Raw genomic sequence first — 12,947 nt, 5'->3', positions numbered from 1 at the left:
AAGTTATTGAGCATATGATTTATTCCTGCATTTTAAAACATTTTCCCATAATTTTTTTTTTCATAAATCTCAACATGATTTTCTTTCAGGGTTTTCATGTACGACCCAACCGAGTGCGTACATGACAAAGCTACATGTTTTGACAATACAGCAGTTAATGACATTTTTTTAGGAAGGCATTTGGTGTGGGGCCGCATAATCTAATTGTTTTCAAGTTATTCTTCCTCGGAGTTTTAGACTCCTAGAATGGCTGAAGAACAATCTGACGGACCACCATGTGTCATCATAAATGATACGGCCTCGTCATCTGGACATGTGCAATCTTCTGTTCTCGAGGGCTCCGTTGTTAGTTTGTTGCCATATTTACTTTTTTAAGTGATTGTTCACATGCCCCTACATCTACTACAACTCTCTGTGCTGATAGCTGTGTATAACATCACCTCTTGAAATGTGTTTATTTCGCTGCTGTATTATACAGGCCGACCATGAGAAAGCTTCGTTCACGTGCGATAACCTGCACATCAACTTAAACGTAGGAGTGTTTCAATGTTAAGTTTGCCAACAATAAAAATTCAACAGAGAGTGTTGCATGTCCTGAGATCAAAATTATTACTTATACTAATCATGTGAAATACCTTGACACTATATTTTTGTCACATTGATAACATTGCTGTCAAGACTTCCAAGTAGCTACACTTTGACGAAATTTCAAAAATGCGTGAATGAATTTGGAAAGAACTTTGCATCGAACATTAAGCTAATTTTAGAATAAACTTGTGAAGCAGAGAAAAAAAAATGGCAGCATATCCACGGGGTGAATTATGGAGAGTGGGGCGAAGCATCCGTCCGTGCATTTGTTCTTGCTTCCATCCGTCCATGCGTCCGTCTGTGTGACTGTCCATGCGTCCATCCGCCCGGCCGTGCGTGCATCTGTTCATGCGTTCAAACGTCCATTCGTGCGTCCGTCCCTGCGTTCGTCCATGCATCCACACCTGCGTCCGTGCATGCGTCCATCCGTTCCTGCACCTATCCGCGCGTCCGTCCATGCATCTGTCTCTGTGTCCGTTCGTCCATCTAGTCAACACTCCATGTACCACCATCTCGCATCTTTTCATCATATATTCCGCATATAGAAGCACCGCCATCTCGCGGACATTCCAAGGACTAAACGAGAGTTGGCACGCAAACTTTTCACAGCTTGCACTTCGTGTCTACTTCTCACCTTTAACCACCTCGAGATCATGGTATATACTAGTTCCCTGTATTCATGGCACTGCGGCCCAACGCTCGCTAAACCTATTTAAAACTAAGGAGGTTACGCCCAGTGAGTATAACCTAGCAGCCCTTTCTTGTCAGACAGTGCTCAATGTACATGCCAATGGCTTCTAATGGGAAATGAGAGACAGTAGAATTCAGCTTTTAGTTAACGATCACGCTGTGAATTTTTCATTGTTCAACAACGCACAGGAGAAATCTCCCACTAGCACCACCTTGCAGGTCGAAACGTAAGACTGGTTACGCACTACGACGAGGGATGAAAGGGTGCCATTTTAAGGAGTTTCGCCCCTAAAAACGTCTTTCTTTGCAGAGGCAAAGAAAGACGTTTTGTTCATGGCTCCTCGCTGTCATGCTGCACACAATATTATCAAAGATGTGTCAGCTGAAAAAAAGGCAGGCAACCATTTGAAAACTGGCTTTAGCAAGCTTCATATTACTGCTTCAGTTGCCCTTTGTGGAAGCAGAGGGATTGTTTTATTGAATTAGCGAATAAAAAACATGCTTCCTTTCACGAAGGTCAAAATATGCTCGCTAGACATTGCCATAAAACAACAATTCGTTATATTGAAGATATCATTGCAACAAAGCTTGCTTTAAACAGACCTAACAGAACATATCAAATGTACAATAAACCACTGCGTCAAGTTATAAACTTCCAGGAAAGACGTAGTGGCACATTTCTCAGAGGCCTGACCTCAATTTCACACCTGTCTGATTTTATTATTAATCCCGTATGTAAGGTGCTACCACGTGCAGGTGCATGGAAGGAGTGCATTTTCAGGTAATCTACATTTATCACAAGTCAAACCTCTGACCCCATGGTACAGCTGTAAGATCACGTAAAAGCACTTAAAAACTTTTTATTAACAATCAGAGTTGGTTTTAAGCCACACGCTGTAAAAAACTCAACCGCTAAATCACATAAAAACTGTTTCATGCACCTCGGATTGAACTTCAATCACAAAAATGTGAAAAAAAAAAAACCGTCCCTGTGCTTCTGCAACTACGAATGCTTTGGCACTTAAGGGTTTCTTTTTTTTTAGTTATTTAAGGGCCTTTATGGTCAGGTGTTTATGTTTTTAGGAGTCTTTTTAGAGTCTGAATGACTACGAGACACATCGATACTCATGTTGTCTTTCCCAGAAAAGGATGCGTAGCAGTGAACACAGGAACAAGGACACGTGCACTGCAGTGTAAATGAGCCTGTGACACATGAGGTACTCTTTCGTGGGCGAAGGATGTGTCACAGTGCACACAGGCAAAAAGATGCTCTCCAGTGTGGCTTCAATTTATGAGTGAATGCTGCTGTACAAAAGTGGCAGTTGAAGGGGTGCTCTCCAGTATGATGTAAAGGCATAGGAGTATCAGCTGGGGTGACAAAGGGGGCGCCAGCCGCCCAACCGAGTAAGGTTGGGGGGCTGAGCCCCCCAACTTTCGACAGTGCACCATGAATGGTCACTCTTGGCTGCACGCAAAGGAAGCTAACAAGTAAGGCGAAGTTTTCCATCACAACAGTAACCACTCAATTTTGTTCTTACGGAAGAATGAAAATGTTACGAGGCAACGTTACAACAGAGGGAAACTCGGCCAACATTTCCACTGTGATGATTGTCCTTGTAGGCTCTATGCGGTGCGAGTCGAATTTGCGAAGCTTTCATGTCTTTTTGTGTAGTATTGCAGAGCAGGCAAGCGCTGAACAGGGGCCCTATATTATTACATCACTTGTTCATGCTTTTATTCTGCTGTGACTTGTTGATGCAGTTGCCAATGGGAGCGAGCAAGCTGTTTATGAACCGGTCAAAGCATTTGCTGCTTCCCGAAAATAATTTTTTTCGAAAAGAATATACCACCACTGCTCCTCTGTTGAAGCTTTTGCGAGCCAATGAGTGTGATGAATTGTTTTTAAAGTTTAAATTTTTCTGTACTGAAAGGCTAAAATTTTTTTCTGCTTTAGTCTATGATAAGCCTGATCAGCCGTGCTTATGGTAACTTGGAGCATTGCCGACAGCTTGTAAAGTGGCTACGAATAAAGTAGTGAACTCGAGCTCAGTAGGAAGTTCAGCCTTTAAGCTTACCCCACAACTTGACCCACTGGACCAGGGAGAAGGTTAAGTGCCGCGGTTTTACAGCAAAAGCTGTTACGAGATCAAAACTTGAGTCACACCCAATATGCTACCACTGAGCCACGCCAGTTCTTGGGACTTGTTGGCAATCTTGCCTTAGGCAGTCTTGATGTCGGGAAAGCAATTGCGTTAATACAACTTATAAAGCGTTTTAAAACAGCGAAAGAACAACCAGTCGTCGCACAATGCGAACAGTGTAATGAGTGGGTTGTTCGATGCTCTAACCCATTAGAAAAGCTTTTTCTTGTTCACATAATAACTGTGGGGCCTACCCATTTCAGGCATAAATAGCATAGCGAATGCTGGCGTGCTATCCAAAAATTTTTATTATTAATGCCGTAGTAATATACGTAGTGGATATCAAGCAAGTGTGCTTGCAGCAGCTACCCAATGAGTGTTTAGAAAAAGCTCTGAAGGACTGCTCGCCTAGCATTAGCTGTGACTGTGCTGCACCTTCCGCGCAGGCTTGGCGTTTTTCTAACTAAGCCTATGGAAGCTTAGTTAGGAATCGGGCTAGTTGGTTTTCAATCAACCTGAATTGTCCTTCATAAATCAAAATACATCTCAGACGGCAAAGAAGCACACACGTGCAGCGCTGCTCATTTCTCCCTATTTCTCTTTCTCTCACCAAGTATGAGCTCACAGAGATGTATACGTGCAAAAACTACTGAACACCGTTAAGCCGCATGTGAAAATATTTTATTGAACTTATAATTCATCTCGCCAGCTGCTATATGTGGCCGCTGTTTATGCGATTGGCAGCTAGCCTACTCAATTACATATTCAAGGAGATGCTTTCCGGCTTCGTGACGCCATATAACAAGCAGACAATTTTGTGGCACACGAAAAATGTTAAATGCAGAAGAACCATTGTAAAACAGTATGCCGTATCGAAAATAATTTATTCTCTTATATTTTACATGGTCGTGCAGGGCTGGTGATTAAGCGATGGGTCATTTTCACGTCATTTATTGGCTCGCATAACAAGCTGGTGCAGTGTGCATGACAAAGACCATTTACACCAATATTCCCTCAAGGTTCCCCTCAAGCTCAGTGCAGCTTTTTGCCTGGTCTCCACCATATTTTGTTGCGCAATAAACTCGATTGAACTCAATATACAGCTAACAACCATTTTGAAAGGAAGAATTGAAGATTAGCATAACAGTATATTTGCCCACATTCTGTTCTTTCAAAAAACTTTTGTCTACATCATTTGTGTTGGTGTATTTACGAAGGTGCCTGGAAGCCCGATAAAAAATTTTTGATACAAATATAATGAATGTAAACAATGTACTACGTCCCTAACACCACAAATGATACATTTTTAAAGAAAATGGTTCAGAAGTTGATAATAGGTTAATAACAGTAATATTACAATAGCAATATTATGAATAATTGCACATTCCAGGTATACTAATCAGACTAACAGCAAATGAGTCAAATTATAATACACGCATGCCTGAATATCTGTAAGAAAGTGTAATACTTATAAAAAAACATAACAGTAATCATTCCTTGAAAAAAACATGGTTGATTCCTCCATCACAGGAATCGACATATAACACTAAAGTAAAACGCTCCTTTACAGGGATAATCAAATGTTTACTGTACATTGATAAAGGAGGGTTTGCCTAATGTATGTTTCGGTGCTCGGCAGCTATAGCCCCATTCAATGCAGGTGTATCCTCGTTGACGCTTGGTACATCTCCATGCCAAAGACTAATATTCATGCTAAATGTATTAAATATTTGTGGTAGCTGTAGATGTTCACTGCCAAAGCATTATCTGCTAACGAGGCATGATAGCAATATGAGCGTCGCATATTTGTCGGGGAAATTGGGCAAAGGGAGCCATTCCTCAGCCTGTTAAAATGTGATTGAACTTCATGGTATCTAAGAATGCATTGTGTCATATCTTTGTATGCAAATTTATATTGAAGTGTGAGCACGTCGATAAAGTTCTCTTTCCTGATACGTGTGTGTGTGTGTGTGTGTGTGTGTGTGTGTGTGTGTGTGTGTGTGTGTGCACGTATGTGTGTGTGTGAGAGAGAGAGAGAGAAAGAGTTGGTATGCCACTGTATAAAGGTGTTTGCATTTACATCTTGACCTTGTTCACACAAAACTACGGGCAAGTCTGCTGTTGGCCATGTACAGACGCAAGTGACTTGTACTTTTCCAAGGTGGCTTAAGACAAGAAACCTGCAAAAAAACAGTTAGAACAGGAACCGATGAAAACAGTCAAAACACAGAATCAGATTTCAGCACCAGGCAATGCAGAACGGTTACAACAGACATTCAGTTACTACATACCCATTGGTGGCATAATGCCGACCTCCTTACTTGTTCTATTGGTTGAACTTTGCTTACTATGGATTCTGGTAACTGTAAGCTTGTGGCATACTGCTGAAACTTATCACATGCCCAGGTCTCTGCAGGATGCAAGACCTTTCTCAATTTGTCTGTACTTCCTTTACGTTTCTGACAGACTAAGGCAGGCGTACGCAACAGATCTGTGGACTCTATCTTTCTGCCACTGTCCCAGAATAGCACCGAAGCCAAACAATGAGACCATCCACAGAAACTATCACTGGATTCTCCGGATCGCACTCTGACAGAACTGAGCTTTCATAATTGTTCAAAACCTTTCTGTTTGATTGAGGTCCATACTCACCCACGTTCCCCATTTAGAAGAGTGTTCATGGCATGGGCTATTTCCCGCATGTTCGGGACAAACTTCATCTTGTCATTTGCCATTCCCATAAACCTTCTCAGCTCCTGATTGTTTGAAGGGGGTCTCATGTCAATAATAGCCTGCACTTTTGAAGGGCCAACCTGAATTCGTTTATTATCAACGCTGTGTCCCAAGAACTTCACCTTTTGTACGTTGAATTCACACTTATCGCAGTTCAATGTGACACCATGTTACTGTAGTGTTTCCGAGACGGGCCCTGAACTCTGCTTGCGTCCCGCCACAGATCAGGATGTCATCCATATTACACACAACGCCTTTCCAAGTACCCAGAAACTGTGGCATCTTCCTTTGGAAGAACTCAGGCATAGAAGTGATTCCAAAAGATAGTTCTTTTAACAGGTACCTGCCAATTGGCATTAAAAACGGGGTAAAAATTTGATACTCCTTCGGCAAATCAAGCTGGCAGAATCCTCAATTGGTGTCGAAATTAGAAAACTAATGAGCTCCGACAAGCTGCGCTAGCCCAAGCTCACTCACAGGCAGAGGCTTCAACTCTCGCCCTACATACTTGTCTAGCTCTGTCAGATCCACGCGTATAAGCACACCTTCATTTCTCATGTGTTAGGTTCTTGATCTTAAATACTGCCACTGAGAAATCGTTTCAGTGGTAGAATAAATGAAACTGCGTGGAGTAAAAAAAAAATCCTTTGTTATTATGAATTATGAAAAGTAAATGAAAAAAGAAAGTTGCATACAAGAAGGAAAAGAAAAAGGGTCACTGCACAAACAGATTGTCCAAGAGTCCAGATTAATTAAGCTAAGTAAGTTGGCGTACGAAAAACTACAAAGAAAAGTTCCCCTCACAGTTTGACAGAGGTCATGATGTCATTATGCGATGAAGCGTCGGTGATGTCGGGTTCGATAGATCGGTAAAGACCTTGAGGAGGGCAGGCTTTCGCAGGAGACAGGGTCACTGTGTCACTCGCCAAGTGCACACTGGAAACCACTGCCACAGCAACGTGACACAACAGGTGTCATCCTTGCGGGATGATGAGGCCATCACGAGGTCTACTCACTTGGGTCTGGAACCCAACAGCCTTGACACTGCCACAAGCAGCCTGGCATGCACGTCTTCCTTCGGGAGTTCCAAGAACAAGCCCCTTCGTCTTCCTCCTTGCCTTGCTACGTCCGGCGCATTTTTGTACCTGATATTTTTTTTTCCTGTTCTGATGAACTTCATGTGGTTTTGCTTTCAAATGTTTCACTGACCTAGGAAACACTTCACTCTTGTCCAACAGTTGAGTCAATAATGTCCACTACTCATTACACTATTAGGCTTCTGCACAATGACCATTCTAGAACACCGCTGTGTGGGCTCAATTGCCTCAAAGGCTCTAAGCTTCACTATCTGTTTTAGTTTTACCTTGGCTTTCAACATTACCGGTATAAGAAACTTTCTAGGAGTGGTCAACGCTACCGGTGACATCTTTCCTAAGCTTGATCTTGTGTTTGAGCTTGATTTTACCAAGACCGGTAAAGAGTTCCAGAAACTCACCCTCAGGGTAGACATCTTCGTTTTTCTGACAGAAGACTTGATCAAGGCGTTTCACAATGCCTAGTTTTTGCTAGTTTCCCTTGACAGGAGATGCGTTCATGACTAAAAAGTCAAGGTTCTAGTTAAACTAGAAGTAATAAAAAAATCATCTTTAGGGAGTACAAGGAGGCTATAAAGATACAAAAACAGCTCATTGTCTTGAGTACCCAGGTCAACAGTCTATTAGGCATCGCATTTTGCATTTGGAGTTTACAAAAGCCCCATGCCCAAAACAGACACAATTCTCAAGATTTCATAATAAAAAAAAAAATCATTTTAAAAAGCACCTTTTTACCAAAAGGTTGAACTTTGATTTTTACATTTAAAATGCATTTTCCTCAAGATGATATTTTGGGCAACTTCTTGAAATTGGAAATTTTTTTTATACTTCTGAGGGCCAGATTATGAAAAAAAGTTTTCCATTTCCCTGACATGTCAAGAAAGAAATTCTCTTCTTTAAAGTATGTAATTTACATAATTGTTTCCAACTTAAAGAAAACAATTAATATGGACTGAACAATTTGTGTCTTCTCACATTACTACAACTTTTTTTGCTCTTCTGAATGTTCTATGCAAACTTTCTTGGTACTTATTTGCATTGTACAACTATTGTAGAGCAATATGAGCCATTATTGGCTCATAATTAAAAAGCTTAGTGGCAGGAAAAGTTTGTTCAGAGATTGTTATAGCTTAAACACAGTCATGGTACAATAGAAAGCTATGCAAATTGTTATTAAGTGGTTACATATTTGAAATCAGCACAAAAAGTTATAAAAGGAGCACAAAATTTCATTGGACTTTTCTACAGATAAAAAAAGCTTGAGTTGAATCTCCCCTGGAAAGAAAGTGCCGGTAGACAACTCACTTTTTATGTCAACGTTCTTGTATGAAGACGGTGCACGTGGTTTACAAGGTGGTATTTTTGCGAAAAAGATGCATTGCATGGCCACAGGAGAATGGACGCTCTCCCGTGTGGGTGCGTATGTGCCTAATGAGATTCGTCTTCTTTGAAAACGATGCACTGCAGTGGTCACAGGAAAATGGACGCTTTCCAGTGTGTGTGAGCATGTGGCCAATGAGGGTACCTTGCTGTGAGAACGATGCACCGCATTGGTCACAGGAAAAGGGACGCTCTCCTGTATGTGTGCGAAGGTGCCTTGTGAGGTCAATGTCCCGAAAAAACGCAGCTGGGCACAGGTGGCACTGAAAAAGGCGCTCGCCCGTGTGTCTACAAAGGTGTCTTTTCATGCTGGTCTTCTTCCTGGTCACATATCTGCACAGACGACACAAATGCAGTCTGCCATGTATGGACACGAATGAATGGTACACCTCACGGGACGCCAAAGACAAGGAATCTGCAAAACAACAGAGATAAGGGGAAGGCAATGAAGACCTTACACCCATTGTCTGCAACTACACAAGAGCACTAGGCAAAGAAGAAAGATTACTTGTCAATGAAATACACAATCACCTTGGCATAGGCGAGCGCCATGTTACTAGAGCAATAACCATGCTACACATAGTTACAAACAGTTTCTCTCTCTGTTTGTAAATACTATTTCTTTACTCATAAAAAGACCTCCCATGAATGTGCACGAATAGAATATCAATGTAAATGTGGCACTATACCTAAATGACAAAGTTTATTCGTAATGCCTAATAGATTAGGCCCAGTGAGACATTTATTACACTTTTTTCCCATAAAAATATCCATAAAATACTGCACAGCAACTGAAGAACTTCATATTTGAACGCATACAGCCTAAGAAATAAAATACCGTATGTGTAAAAGGTTAATACGAAACATACTCTAAAAATATATTTAAAACAACGGAAACAAATCATTCGGTAAGGATAAAAATGATATCACAGTTTGGTAGTTAGAAATACTGGCACATTTATGAGAAATGCCCGAAAATACATTCTGCGTACTTGCACTGTTTACACATTTCCCATTATTAGCTCTAAGCTAGTACTTCAGTGATCGCATAATGATTGAATACAACACAAGTAACCTATGCAATGTTTCAGACACTCACTCGAAGAGACATATGAGCACAAATTCTGCATTATCGCATAACTGTGTAAAAATCTTGTTAGCTCGGATTTTACGTGACTGGACGAAACATCTGTATTGACCAATTGTTAAACATAATAAGAAAAAACCCCTAATACTTCTAACATAAACACATTTTATGTGTTTGTATAAATGTGTTTATGAATCTGCAAATCTTCTACTTATTTCACAAAAGATAAGAGAAAAAGTCACAAGTTTCATAATCCTGCAACTTTGTTCACAATGCGGCCAAGCTACAAGACCCCCATCTTTCGTTACCACACAAAAATGGTTGTTTTTCATATGTCTCCGGAAGAACCGTTTTTGCCAGTTTGAAAAGCACTCCAGCACACCAGGCTTTGCACAATGAAATACTCTTTCCAAAAAATATATGGTGTAGAGTAAAAAAAATATTTTTGAATGAATAAAAATGTGAAGAGTGGAATTTATGGTTACCAGACAATAAACAGTGCAATAAAAAACACTATAGCAAATGCAAAAATTTTTAAGACAAAGAAAATTTAGAATATACATTTTGTAGATAAATGACCCAGGAATAGTGTAAAAAATAATGAATGTTGTACAAAATGTTACTTTTCACATAGATGAAGAAAATCAAAACCGAGGTGCTGCTCCATTGCTTATGTCATGCAGTGAAGCATTGCATAGTGTTTCGCGAGACACAAGTGTACTCACACTCTTTTCTGAGTAAATTTTTGTTGTCTTGTGATAAGAGTCTTCAGGTGTTCTATTATAGATGGCTACCCGTGGTGTGAATAATTCCTCTATAACTGAAGTGTTCAATGAACTTCTCCATTTCATCTAGTGTCACCTCTTTTCGTGGGCCACCTCACTCTGCATAGGTTGGCGTTCACATATATGCATCAAAGCATATTTTCTTTTCATTTTTGCACATATCGTAATAAAAAAAAGGATATTATCGCGTTCAGTTCTAAAAGGTTTCGCACTCCTCTGTAGTCAGACCCAAGATGTGCTCCGGGAGCCTTCTTGTAGTTAGAAGAAGCTCTGCAGTTAGCACCAGCACCCTGCGCTTCAGCGAAGTGTGGACCACGCACGTAACCAGAGTAGCTATGAGATTGTGCACAAAGGTCAGAAGCTATACGCAGTTGTGGTGGGGGAGGCAACTTGAGGATGTATACAAAAGAAACCCATGAACAGCTGCGGATGTCTGCGGCAACACATCATCGCCAGAAAACTCGAAGCTGAGTTGCTGTCATCTTCGAACTCTAAGCTCGTCCTCACTCAATTCAGGGGGGGTAACAAGAAAGTTTTGACAAGTGCATGAGTTCTGCAGTCCTGGTGCGCTCCCATGAGGTCGTGACGACGGCGTCATAGCAGTGACTAGTGACACTAGATGCAACCCTGCAGTGTGTCTGATATAACAAAGCAAGCAAAACTAAAGTTGCTGTAAACGGTCATAGAAGGCCACTTCGACACATTAAACATGCAGCGGACCTTTGCAAATATTTCTTGTACAACATGTTTTCTCCGACTCCTAGAAAGAGCTCTCTATTGTATATCTGGCATATTATTATGGCAATTATTACAGTTCAATATTGTCAAATTGCAAAGCTGACACTTTCATTTTGTATTCGGCTTTTAAAGGTTCTTTTCATTACAGAGCTTCGATTTTACTGCACCATAATTACGAGGGGCATGCACTTCTGTCAAGTTTGCCGGCCTAATGTATTTTGTAAACGATACACACACATTGGCTTGCGCAAAGATCGGTCGAAAACCACTATGTTGCCGAAACGGGCAAATTGAAATTGATTATGAAAGTTGAGTGCCTGAACTAACTACTAGAAAGTGCTGGGTGCAGGAGAAACAAATTTAACATGCCAAAATAGATTATCCAAAGGCGTCGATCACCGGTGATGAATTTGAATAGGCATGGTAACGAAAGAGTTAATAGGCCTGGAAGGTGTTCTGCACTAAACTTTTACCTACAGCCACTGCCATTACCTGCACTACGTGCACAGTTTTTTTCTCAGGCGAAATGGCTGGCCTTTCGTGCTCAGCACTCCCCAATCACCGCAGGAGTTAACTGGGTTGAGGCCAATTGTGACAGAATTAACCAGATATTCCTGCAATGCAATGACACAGATTCTGGCCTCAACCAACAAACATGTTCGAATAAGGAAGCGTTTACTCCACACTGAATGAAGACAATGACTAGTACACTTATAAGAAAGCGGTAAAACAGCCTTGCATATATTACAAAACAGTGCAATCAACTCAATGCAGTACTTGCATTTTAAGCATCACTGAGAGAAAGGAAAAAAAAAATGAATTATCAAATCAGGAATGGTGCAATGTTTGATAATAGAAGAGAATGAGAAAAATTTAAGCGAGTTTAAATGGTTGTTGCTCAGTAAGCGGAACTGCGAAACAAAAAGTTTATTTGTTTATATCAAACATTTTGTTGACTAGAACACGCAATACACACACGCACAAAAGTTTTAGAGGGAAAAATGTATAATGAAGTAACTACAGGTTGCTGATATACGCTTACATTCTTCAGTGTAAAATCAAAATGAGACTACGAAGTGTTGCCCTTACTTAGATGCAAATTTGTGTCTTGGCACATGTGGATGTGTAAAGAAGTGCATAAATAAATGGCTCACATCCACCAGTGCTTTGTAAGACAGGCAATACCACTTTACGCTCACTATGCATAAACATTGAAAAGAAATTCTATTCCTACAGGCACTACCTCACCCTCGCAACTTATTTCTTAAAGCACATGAGCAATATGTCAGCACGAAGGGTCAGGCCGATCTGTATTTCAAGCTTATCTGCTATACATGCTGTCATCCCCGCTCACCCAGTCAAAAGCACACAAATCAAGTGAAACCGGATGATTGCACCCAATAGTCATGTGAGACATGATAGTACAGGCATGCTTCTGCATAGCAAAGCAATTTACGGCCGATTTTTCTTCTAATGTAACCAATCGAGAGCTTCTGTCAACATGTCACGCCAACAAAGCACTGGTGTGAAAAATTGCGCTTAAAAGATGAGAAATTCGTAGGTTAATTGCTTTACAAAGCTTCCAAAGTTCTTTCTGTGCAGAATAAAACTTCCCGAATGTTCACTTTGCTGGCTGCTGAAATACACAATGAACGAAAAAAGGAGATTCCTAAGGGCTCGATTGTCTTTCATTGTTAGGCTTGACATTATT

The 12,947-nt window shown here is 40.8% G+C and overlaps 1 protein-coding gene and 1 long non-coding RNA gene across 2 annotated transcripts in view; both read right to left on the bottom strand.

Annotated features, from left to right (window-relative positions):
* Positions 1–4,284: 4,284 nt before the first annotated feature.
* Positions 4,285–8,592, bottom strand: LOC119185554 (uncharacterized). Its single transcript, XR_005111575.2, has 2 exons — positions 7,648–8,592; positions 4,285–5,599 (listed from the first exon to the last, which is right to left on the bottom strand). It is a non-coding gene; the product is annotated as an uncharacterized LOC119185554 (long non-coding RNA).
* Positions 8,593–8,904: 312 nt separating this feature from the next.
* The window catches only part of LOC142772207 (uncharacterized), an 80,194-nt gene continuing 76,151 nt past the window's right edge, over positions 8,905–12,947 (bottom strand). The window contains exon 3 of the mRNA XM_075874402.1: positions 8,905–9,041. The gene's annotated coding sequence lies outside the window, so the exon portion shown is untranslated. The remainder of the gene's footprint in view (positions 9,042–12,947) is intronic.

The sequence above is a fragment of the Rhipicephalus microplus genome, chromosome 9 (genome assembly GCF_043290135.1).
Source record: "Rhipicephalus microplus isolate Deutch F79 chromosome 9, USDA_Rmic, whole genome shotgun sequence".
In the NCBI taxonomy this organism is placed as follows: Eukaryota; Metazoa; Arthropoda; class Arachnida; order Ixodida; family Ixodidae; genus Rhipicephalus; species Rhipicephalus microplus.
The sequence above is the reverse complement of the archived record's forward strand: the minus strand, read 5'-3'. Positions and strand labels throughout refer to the sequence as shown.